Below are 10551 nucleotides of genomic sequence, written 5' to 3'. Positions count from 1 at the left end.
TCACCGGAGAATCTGAGGCTACACCAATCAATACGAGCGCGGCTGAGCAATCATCCAGTAGTCAAGGACGGGAAGACTCAGCAGTTGGGCAACTCAGGATCACAGAGGAGGGCAATTACGAGACGATAGAGACAAGCCAACCTGCCCTCGAAGAGAACGGCCCCATTCTCGGCGAGACCACTTCAGCCATGACGGAAAGAAACCTACCGCCACGGCGAGCCCGCAGACAAACACGCTTTTACCCGGATATTGAGTAACTTTTCCGGGGCCGGAAAAGAACTGGACTGGGGGGGATGTCACGGGATTATTTTATGCACCTGTTTTGTAGACACCACATTATACACCGTCTTTTCTTTGTATTGTGTTGTTTTTATGCATGTCCACGGTCTGCCGTATTTTACTTGTTTATGTTGTTTTACTAGTTTTTGTACACATGTTTTTATCCGATTTCTCGTGACGTCTCACGTAATTACCCCAAAGGCTAAATTAGTATCGTGTTTTACGTTCCACGTTGATTTCTTCATCGCGTGGAATTTGTTTGGTGTAGTACTGTGCTCGGCTGGGCGACGGTGGTCGGCAGTTACGTTTCGGTTTCAGGGAGAGATGATCGTTTTTATTAAGTAAAACGCCATTAAAAGTTAACAAGGCAAAACCGGCTAAGTGACTAGCCGTTAGAGCGGGAAGATTCCTGGCTAAGGAAAAGTTTAGTTACATAAGCACCGAGTTTTACTAAGATCCAAACACCGGGTTTTATGAATTCACATTTTTGTTTTTTTGGTTTTAGCTAGTCACATCATAGTTTAGTATGGAGTGTCATCCAAGGGATAAGCATGTCAAGATTATTTTAAAAAGAATCAGTGATATAATTTTAAAAGAATTAAATTCTATGTGACAAGATATGAAGTTGGAATTTGACAAATGCAAGAAAACATAAAAGATTCAAGGCTTCAAGGATTATTCTTCTTGAAGAAATAAAGAAATGTAAAACCATGAACAGTTCAATGCCAAATGAGGAAATATTGGAACAATAACATGAAAGTCTGAAATTGACATTTGTATTAAGGAAGTTCCTTTGGAGATTGCATTTGTTTCTCCTCATATTGAAGCTATCAAAGGTAAGTTTTTATAACATACAAAAACTGTGCAAATATAACTTTTGACTTGGTATATGCAACAGTTTAATTTGGTGCAGCAGTTCGGTTTGAATTACTTCTGTTCCGTGTTTTGTTGGAATAATTCAAATATACAGTAATCTTCTTTGCCTGTGTTAACAGGACTGACAGTTTCGGTTTATGTAATCCCTATTATTTTATTTTATTTATACATTTTTGGTAGTTAAATGGGATATATGTGAAATTAATATATTGTTAATATTCTTTCTCATAAGACTAGAGTAGCTTATCAGTCATTATGATGATTGTTCCCTTTCTGTTCATGTGAATAGAACTGATTGCTCTATTTCTATACTTTAAAGGTCTTCGGCAGGGAGAATTATAAGGACATGTCCCTATTGTGAAAAAACCTATGTAAATGTTTCCAATTATTGCAAGAAACATCCAGAAATACCCAAGGAAAACTTATTATATGACAGCTTTGCTAAAAAAATGAAAAAAGTTGGTTATGAGCAGTTTGCAGGTTATTCCTGCACACTATGTGGGAGGTCTGTGCAAGGTATCGAAAGTCACATCAAGCACAAACATAAAGAAATAATTTTAAAGTCAGAGGAATTCAATAAAATTTGTAAAGAATCAAAGGTTAAGAAGTCTGATTTACAGTTTTATTTGACAAGATATCAAACAACCTTACAGACAATGGGAATCGGCAAAAGAAACGAGTGTAGCGAGGCTGAAGCTCTGTGATATGTGCAACAAGTTAGAACTTTAATAAGCAGTCTGGAAGATATAAAGCAGGGGTCGGGAACCTTTTTGGCTAAGGGAGCCATGAAAGCTACATATTTTTAATTGTATTTCCGTGAGAGCCATATAATATTTATCAACAATTAATGCAACTAACGTGTGCGTTTTTAAGCAAAACCAACAACTTTAGACTACGGTAAATGCCTGAATTTACTCTTCAATAACATCTTTCTTACTGTTAATACGACTTAAAATTACAGAAAAAGTTTTATTCGTAACAATCGAGCTAAGAAATGCCAGTTTAGATTTATCTGCGAGCCAGATGCCGTCGTGAAAAGATCCACATCTGGCTCGCGAGCCATAGGTTCCCGACCTCTGATATAAAGTATCCCACAAAAATTTATCAGACTTTATGCCAACAAATTGCAGGTGAAGGACATGACAGCACCAGGTATGCCTACCTCACTACCTGGCGACGCTAAACAATGGTACAATGGTATTTTTTTTTCGTTTAGTGTTATAGTAGCCTATATGCCTGTTATGGTTTATCATCTTTAGCAAAGTTTTTATTTGTCTTTTGTAGAGCCAGTTCCCAACGTGACTGACAAAAGCGATTGTCAAATAGGTAGAGATCTCACAGAAGATGGTGATAAATATTAAATTGTTTAAATTAATATACTCATTTTTTAAACAGGTGCAGTCACTGGCAGACAGGCACAAGAAGAATCAAGTTTGTTAAAAACTGAATTAGTAAATACGTCAGGATACATTTATAGGTAGGTGTGTGTTAAGTTAGTGAATATTGTTTGCTGTTCTGGAAAAGTCTGTTTTGTTTATGTTTTCATCGGTTCAAAGAAAAAATCCTTCTGTTTCTTAGGCCCAACGAAAGGTGTTGCTATCTCTTTTTCTGAAGGTATCGTATCTACGTGATTATTGGTTATTTATAGCTATGCTTTCTTACTGAAATTAAAACATTAACCAAAGTTGGTCTTTCATTCCGTAACAATGTGCCTAAAATCTGTTTTGTTATATCTAAATAGCTAACGTCATAAGAGTGAAATTCACCTATGACCGAATTATCCTGGACATCAGATTTGTTTCGGGAAATGATGTTCAGTCACTTGCTGACATAAAAATGGGCAAAAAATGTCTAGCTTGGTGGCCTCCAGACAAACAGTTTTATTTGGCTACAAGAGTTGACTTATCCTTGTGTAAGTTAGTATGGATTTGGGTGAAGTTTCACACTACCATTAAGCTTTTACTACCTGTTTGTTTTCCAAAAAAATATAGCGTCATTTAGTACAAACAGACTTAGGAAGTGCGTGTTATATTTTTAGGCACGCCCAAGAAACGAAGAGAAAGAACTTATTACTCAGATTCCGACACTTCTCCTCAAAAAATAGTATAATTGCCAGTGACAGCCAAAAGAAGAAGAAAGAAAATTATATTTACCAACTTTGAATATGCTTGAACTTGTGTCTCATCATCATCTTTCATTCGCCTGTTGTTCAGGCCTGGTCTTCATCCCGAAACAAATTCAGGGTCGACCATTGTCTGCAGCGACGCCTCCACTTTCCCCTGTCAATGGCATCCTCGATCTTCAAACCTTTCCTTTCCTTGAACTTGTGTAGTTTGAGTTATTTTTTTACTATCTTCTGTTTCATTCATTTTCAAATTTCTGTTTCGCGTTCATTATCTGCAGCATTTTTTATATCATGTTATCTTGATACTTTGCAACTGTACTCTATCTTTATTGAAGTATGGAATACTGTGTGATTAGTGGAATGATTTGCAATATTGCATTACTTTGAGAATTTTTTGTGGGATTACTTTCCCTGTATATGCATCCACCTAGCTCCAATAAAATGTTATTATTCTGCAAATTTCACATGGCAATCATTTCTAGTCAATCTTTATCACCAGCTGCTGCTGGTCGACGAGTTTTAGTTTCAAGGAACAAAATTTGTTTGCAAACAACTTTAAAAAAAAAGAGCTTAACAAAATTTGTTACATTAGTTAATCTTCATAAATCTTAATTTTGAAAATTTGTTCCCGCGCGTGTATGAGGTTATCGTACTGTTAGTATTAACTTTGCTTGTACATAAGCAAACTCTTTGCTTTACATAGCAATGCTAGCACATGTTTATCTCAATTTGCTTTGAATATTGTTGATTGCACCGACAGATTCTATATACTGCCAAGCATTTTACAGTTTTCCATGTTCATTTAATTTCCCCAGCAAACAGGTTACAAATATAAAAATGTCATACATAATTTTAGAATGTCATTCTAGTGGTATTATCAATTGTCCCAATTAGGCACACTTTTTTGGAAATTTTCCAATTACCGGAAAATTGCCGCGTAATTTCAGAATAGATTCGAAATTAAGTATTCTAGAATATTTTAGAATAGCTAGGTATTCTATATTGTGCATCCCTAGCTCTGCCCCAAAGAAAAATAAGAATAAAACATTTTCAAAGTTGATAAAAGCGACCACAATATTTTACGAATTATATAAATCCTTCTCCAAAGAGAGCAAAGTTATAGGTATATAGTTGCAGTCAATTCAACAAGATACAAAAATAATTTGCACCCATCGCAAAGCTCTTGCAACTACTTTCAAAACTGATTGACTGTCAAACTTTACCTTGGAATTTATGTGATGTTTTCAGTTTACGCCTTAACTCTGTTTTAAATGTAGATGATACGATCATAAAACTTTTCTTTGTCAACCGTTTAAAAGGTATTTTTGGTGTTTGTTTACAAACAGAGTTATTGTAATGTTAATATTGAAACTGCTTTCACATTAGCACGCCTGTTTTGCTGCACATAGCAATGCTAGCACATGTTGTTCTCATTTTGTTGAATGCATCATTTCTAAATACTTGTATTTTTTGCAATTTCTTTGTGTCCTCTTCATTTTACAGTTTTACGCATTCATTTTCTTTCCCCAGCAAATAGTTACAAATATAAACAATGTCATATATAATTGCAGAATGTCATTCATGTGGTATCCATCCAACACTACATTATGTTGAGATTGTTTTTAAAACAATGACCAGTGGTGGTCAAAGTAATCACATTAGTTACTTAAGTAGAAGTTCTGTTCTCCCTGAAAAAATGTATGTCACTATAAGTACAAGTACTGTGGTTTGATAGCTGCCCTCAAGTATGAAGCAAATCCTTTTGAACTACTGAAATAACAAGTAGTTTGAGAAGTAATTATTGATATGAATTGAGGTTATGAAAGTACAAATTACCAAGAGCTTTCTAAAACCAATACAGCTGGAGGCAAATACATTAATGTATAAAGCTAATTAGTTGCAGATAAAACTTTATCAGAGTATTTTCATGAAAATCAAGTTGCAGACGCTTCATAAATATGTGAATGCTAAAGAAAATTATTTTCGAACTACAACTACTATTTATTTTGGAATGAGTTTAGGATACGAATTTGTTATCCCAACTAACCGAACTTTTATAAGTGCGTGACCAAAACCAACAAGCTTTTAACTAAACTCTTAAATAAATTTATGTTGAAAAAGAATATCAATACTTTCAATGTATCACGTTATGCGTCCTATGGCTTCGTGCAACTGGGAAATTATGGATGATACATTACATTTCTGGAAGCATGCTTGGCTGTTGTTGATGTCACTATTCAAGCGTTACAAATTCCATTGTTTGTGTGTGCGGCGCATAAAGAAACCAGTTAATAAAAAATATTCCGTCGTCTGCGTTGACGTAACAAATGCGATACGCATGCGTGCTTGTTCCGGTATCGGTGTTTGCAAACTGCAACGCACGCTGCAAATCCTAAATGTTGCGTTTTAACCCATTTTGCGATGTCAGTGTTCCCGTTCATTAGCAAATGTCAGCAGCAACTGGCATTGTTTTCCATTCACACAGAGTTAATAATGAAAGAAATGATTAGGGATATATGGTGATTAACGCCTCAGCAAATAATGATCTGATTACTTCTACAAAACGATAAGACTGCATCTGATTGAATGAAATCATCTGCGGCAGACTATGTATAATAATATCGTTGTATACTTTAAATAAAAAGTACCAATTTAAGCGGTGAAGCAATTAAGCACTAAGAAAGTAAGGCAATTTCTGATTGAACGAAGGCAAACTGTAGGATTAGCCTACATAACACTTGGTCACAGACGGTTACAGTAAACGATCCAAAGTTGACTAGTCAAACGTCCAAAGTCAATAGTCAATAGTCCAAAGTTGACTATTGGTTTTTTAAGGTCATATAAAAATGGCCATAAATTAATAATAATTTATTTTTCCATGTTGGGTACCATATTCGTGCCTATTCGGTGGATGCCATAAAAACATTGACTAATAAGCTAAAAACATAGTAAACGTTTTGTGCTATATGAAAGCAATTTTATCGGATTGATTAAACTGCTACGCGATTAATCGTGGCCATTGTTTCGACATAAAACTGCAAGATGCAATCGACCAGGTATTGTGTTTTAAAAATGCCAGCCTTTCAGCAGTGTATACACTTTTGCATTTGTTGGTGTTTTTACCTACGGTTTTCACCTAAAATTTGTTGACTGGAGTATTTGGCAACGGTCTGTTTGCAAAGCGTTTTTGATTTGTCATTCAGTACAAGACGTACTTTGTTGTTGTTCCATAACAGTGGTCGCGATTTACCACAGGAAACGAAAGAAAACCGCCGACATTCGCTGTGATCATTGCAGGCAGGCTAAAACAGCTTCTGTTGCGTTGTTTAGCAGAGTTGTCACAGTTCCAAAACCTTTCCCGTGCTTTTCGATGCAGGCTTAGTACTCAGCAAACAACCTCGACTGGCACTCGATGGCAAACTTCTTTCGAAAACGTGCTTCTTTCACGCTGTTAGTGTTGCTGTAATAAGGGGATATTATAGTAAAGTATAAAGATCGAATACGATGTAGAATTCTTGTTTTCGGACGTCTGCTTTGCGAATCACGGCGTTAGTGATGCATCGCATTGCGAGCCGATCACTTCCTGTTTCCGTTTTAAGTTGTGCCTGCCTATCCTGCGTGAGTTATGCACAGCTGTTCAATGCATTTTTTCTAGTAAGATTATCGACAACGTGGACGTCTTTATGCTGTTGCTGTGCTAATATAGGCTATGGTCTAACTGTAATTGTTCAAGGAAACTTCAATATAGTCAGTATATACAGTTGTCATTCCTGTGTAACCATTCTTGATATCAATTTGAAGACGTTGAGTTGTAAGATAGTCAACTTTATTGTAATGTTTAAAAGCCAACAAGGACTTTGGTCATATATTATAGCAGTGGAAAACAAGTTATTATAATATTGATCACTGCTAATTGAAGATAGCCTTCAGAAAATAAGCCGTCAAGGTAAATAATGAAATCTGTGGTTAAGAAGAGCAGACAATGACCTCATGAGAATCATATATTGTTACCCGCAATAGACATTTATACAAGTACTTATTGTAGTTAAGTGGGTCAACCTCTCAAGTTCAGGTGCCGTATACCCATTTTCCATTACAGTGTCTTCTATAAGAAAGAGCTTATACAGGCGAAGCTCTCGAAGATGCCGAGCAAGGGATCGAAAGGTATGGACGCAGCATGTCTGATGCATTACCGGTTGTTCTTGATTTGATTCCATTTGCTTGTAGAAGCCGTCAAAAAGTTTTAATCGTTGTCAGTTGTGAGATCGTCAACGGCAAAGCCATTACGTTGTAAATTTTTGGAAAATGTCTCCCCTAGGACCTAGGTCGCGTTCCATGCTGCCTATAAAGAAAACAGAAATAAATACGATCCCTATTATCATATAAAAATGGCTGTAAAATGGCAAATTAAATTTCAAACAACTTGTGATTCGTGACGCAATGGTCACACTGCGTCACTTAATGAAGCAACAATGTCGGTAAAATATAGACTGCACTTTAGGATTAAATTATTTGTACTGCATTATAGTTTACAATGTCTTGAACAAATGCTGCACGACACCGGTTTTGTAGCTGACATCAAACAACAGATGCAGCCGACCTCAGTTTGTGACGCAATAAATAGACCAACATCTGTAACTTGTGTACGGTATTTTCTTTTCGAGCATATAGGCATTCCATAAAGTTACAGTATCATACTGTTCAGCCATTGAATACCAAACCTTTAAACTTTCATTCCCTTCTACGGGGCAAAGATAAACGAATGTGAAATACGAATATACAAGCACCGGCTTTAATATGTATATTATAAGAACCGTGTTATTCAATTATGCAAGTACCGGCCATAATTTGTTATAGATAAGCACCAGGTTTTACGTATAAGTAATCACCGGCCTTAAATTGTGTTGTGTAAGTGCCGAGTTTTACGAATATGCCAGTACCGGTCTTTAATTGTATTGTATAAGCACCGAGTTTTTACTAAGATCCAAACACCGGGTTTTATGAATATACAAGCATGGCCGTTTTTAATCTCTACTGGAAATGACAATTTTATGTGATGTCTATAAAATGGATAATGATTTTTAGTAGCGAGCAAAGGCTTTTAGCCAATTGTAAATTGGATTTGTTCTGTATTGGCCTAATTCTATGGAAGTTTTTCGAAAGGCCGAGGTGTTAGCACTGCGCTATCACTGACTGTTTTTGTAAATATTTGTATTTTAGCAGTATCGATGAATAAGCTTGCCTAGGCTAATTGCCTACCGGTACCGTATAGGCCTAGCATAAGGGAATAGCGTATCCCTTCATTCGAGTAAGAGTTGCATGATTCAAAGCAATTGATTGATACATATTTTTTACAAAAGCAGGTGTTAGAGTGAAAGACACAAAAAGAAATTTTATAAAACCTAATATAAACCATATCTAATACAGTCGAATCCGGTTAATTGCATTCTGGATAATCGCATAATCCGTTTTATTGCATGAAGAGCGCAAATCCCAAACCATAGTCTATCATTTGTAAAGATAATACTTCGGTTTATTGCATCGCGGTTTATTGCATAATCCGTTTAAATGAATAAAAATTAAAGTAATTTATTCGATTATTCAAAAGTTTTTAAAAGATAAAATTGAAAACAACGCGCAATGGAAGCGCACACACAATGAATGAGCTTTGTGACTTGAATTGCGCTTTGTTAGGAAACAATCAAAAGCACACAGCAAAAGACGAGAGACAGAAAAAAAGACGAGAAAAAAGACGACATCAACGAAGAAAGCTCTGCTGACGCAATCGCTTCGACTGCACAAAAAAAAAGTTCTGCATGCACATGATACAACTCGCCGACGACTACAGTTTGAAGGGGCGGAAATGGCCACATTTGTTCGTTTAGATTTAGAAACACAAATGCAAGAAAGCAAAAAAAAATTAAGTAAACAACAATCACGCAGTATTTTTCTTTATTAAACAATAAAGGTCAGAGTATTTTGTTTTGTTAGAATGAATTCATGATCATAATACACAATAAACGTTAGTGAATTTCGTGTGCGTGCGTGTTGACGTCGTTACACGTGACTAGCTTCGCACGTCAAGTAAGAAAATAAGTGGAATTTGCACTTTTGCATAAACGCATAATTCGTTTAATACTTTAATCGCATGAAAAAACTTGGCAAATTGATTATGCAATTAACCGGATTCGACTGTATATATATACCATACCTTTCAAACATATTCGGATGTTCTACGAAAGATGTCATTATGAATAATGACTTAGACATTGCTAAATTAAACAAGTTTGCTTGTTTGATTGCTGACGGTAACCAATTTTGTGTTTTTGTATCACAGTTTTGGTATAATGCTGGTCACAGGTAAAAACCTTGATGGTGAAAAATTCTTTAGTAATTTTATTTAGTAATTGGAAACAATGAAGATCTTCGCGTCAAATCTCAAAATCGTCATCATGGTTTCTTAGGGAAGGAAAAGAATCATAATTTTTAACTTTTTCATAAATTGATTCACACAGGTTTAGACTGAGATGATCCTTGATACAAATTTTAGGGTTTAGTGAATTAAATCCACAAACAGCAGCTCAAAAGAGCTTCTCTGTCAGTCTGACCACAGTTACAACACCTGCTGATGGGGTAATTAAGCTGCCTCGATCTTAGACTTGAATTAATACCAGGTATGGTAGACATTTTTTGTGCTGTAGTTGTGGTCATCTTTGGAACTCTTCTGTTGTATAAGTGCTTCAGCACGAACGACAAAAAACAATGATAAAACGACAAAATGAAGCATTTCTGTTGGACTGTTTTGTGATAAATCTTTCACACAAAAAGCAAATATGAATGTTCATTTAAAAGACTCACATGAGTATAAAGTTGTATCAATCTCGAATTTGTCATATGAAAGCACACACTGGGCTGGGTTATTATCGTTGTCAAATTTGTTTTAAATAATTTTCACAAACTGCCTATTTACAAACATTTTTAAATTCCATACTGAAGAATTCTCTTATCAATTCAATGTTTGTTGCAAATCTTTTTCAAATCAAAGCAATTTGCAGCGTCATATGAAAGTCCGCATTGGAGAACGTCCTTATCAAAGCGAAGTTTGTTTTAAATTTTTTATACAAGCCGGCCACCTCCAAAGTCATATGACGGTACACCCTGGCTAGAATGCTTATAAATGCGGTGCCTGCTTTAAATTACTTTCACATCGAGCTATTTGCGACACTGGAGAGCAACGATAGCAGTGTTCTTGTTGTGGAAAGCCGTTTGGA

The 10551-nt window shown here is 35.7% G+C and overlaps 1 long non-coding RNA gene across 3 annotated transcripts; it reads left to right on the top strand.

Annotated features, from left to right (window-relative positions):
- The first annotated feature begins 2163 nt into the window (after positions 1-2163).
- Positions 2164-3749, top strand: LOC143461181 (uncharacterized). Of its 3 annotated transcripts, XR_013118020.1 has the most exons (5): positions 2164-2481; positions 2551-2632; positions 2734-2769; positions 2897-3067; positions 3194-3749. It is a non-coding gene; the product is annotated as an uncharacterized LOC143461181 (long non-coding RNA). The 3 variants fall into 3 exon arrangements; XR_013118017.1 differs by having other exon boundaries at positions 2164-2632; XR_013118016.1 differs by having other exon boundaries at positions 2164-2769.
- Positions 3750-10551: the final 6802 nt, after the last annotated feature.

Source organism: Clavelina lepadiformis, chromosome 1 (genome assembly GCF_947623445.1).
Source record: "Clavelina lepadiformis chromosome 1, kaClaLepa1.1, whole genome shotgun sequence".
NCBI classification, from domain to species: domain Eukaryota; kingdom Metazoa; phylum Chordata; class Ascidiacea; order Aplousobranchia; family Clavelinidae; genus Clavelina; species Clavelina lepadiformis.
This window is presented reverse-complemented; position numbering and strand designations above follow the sequence as displayed.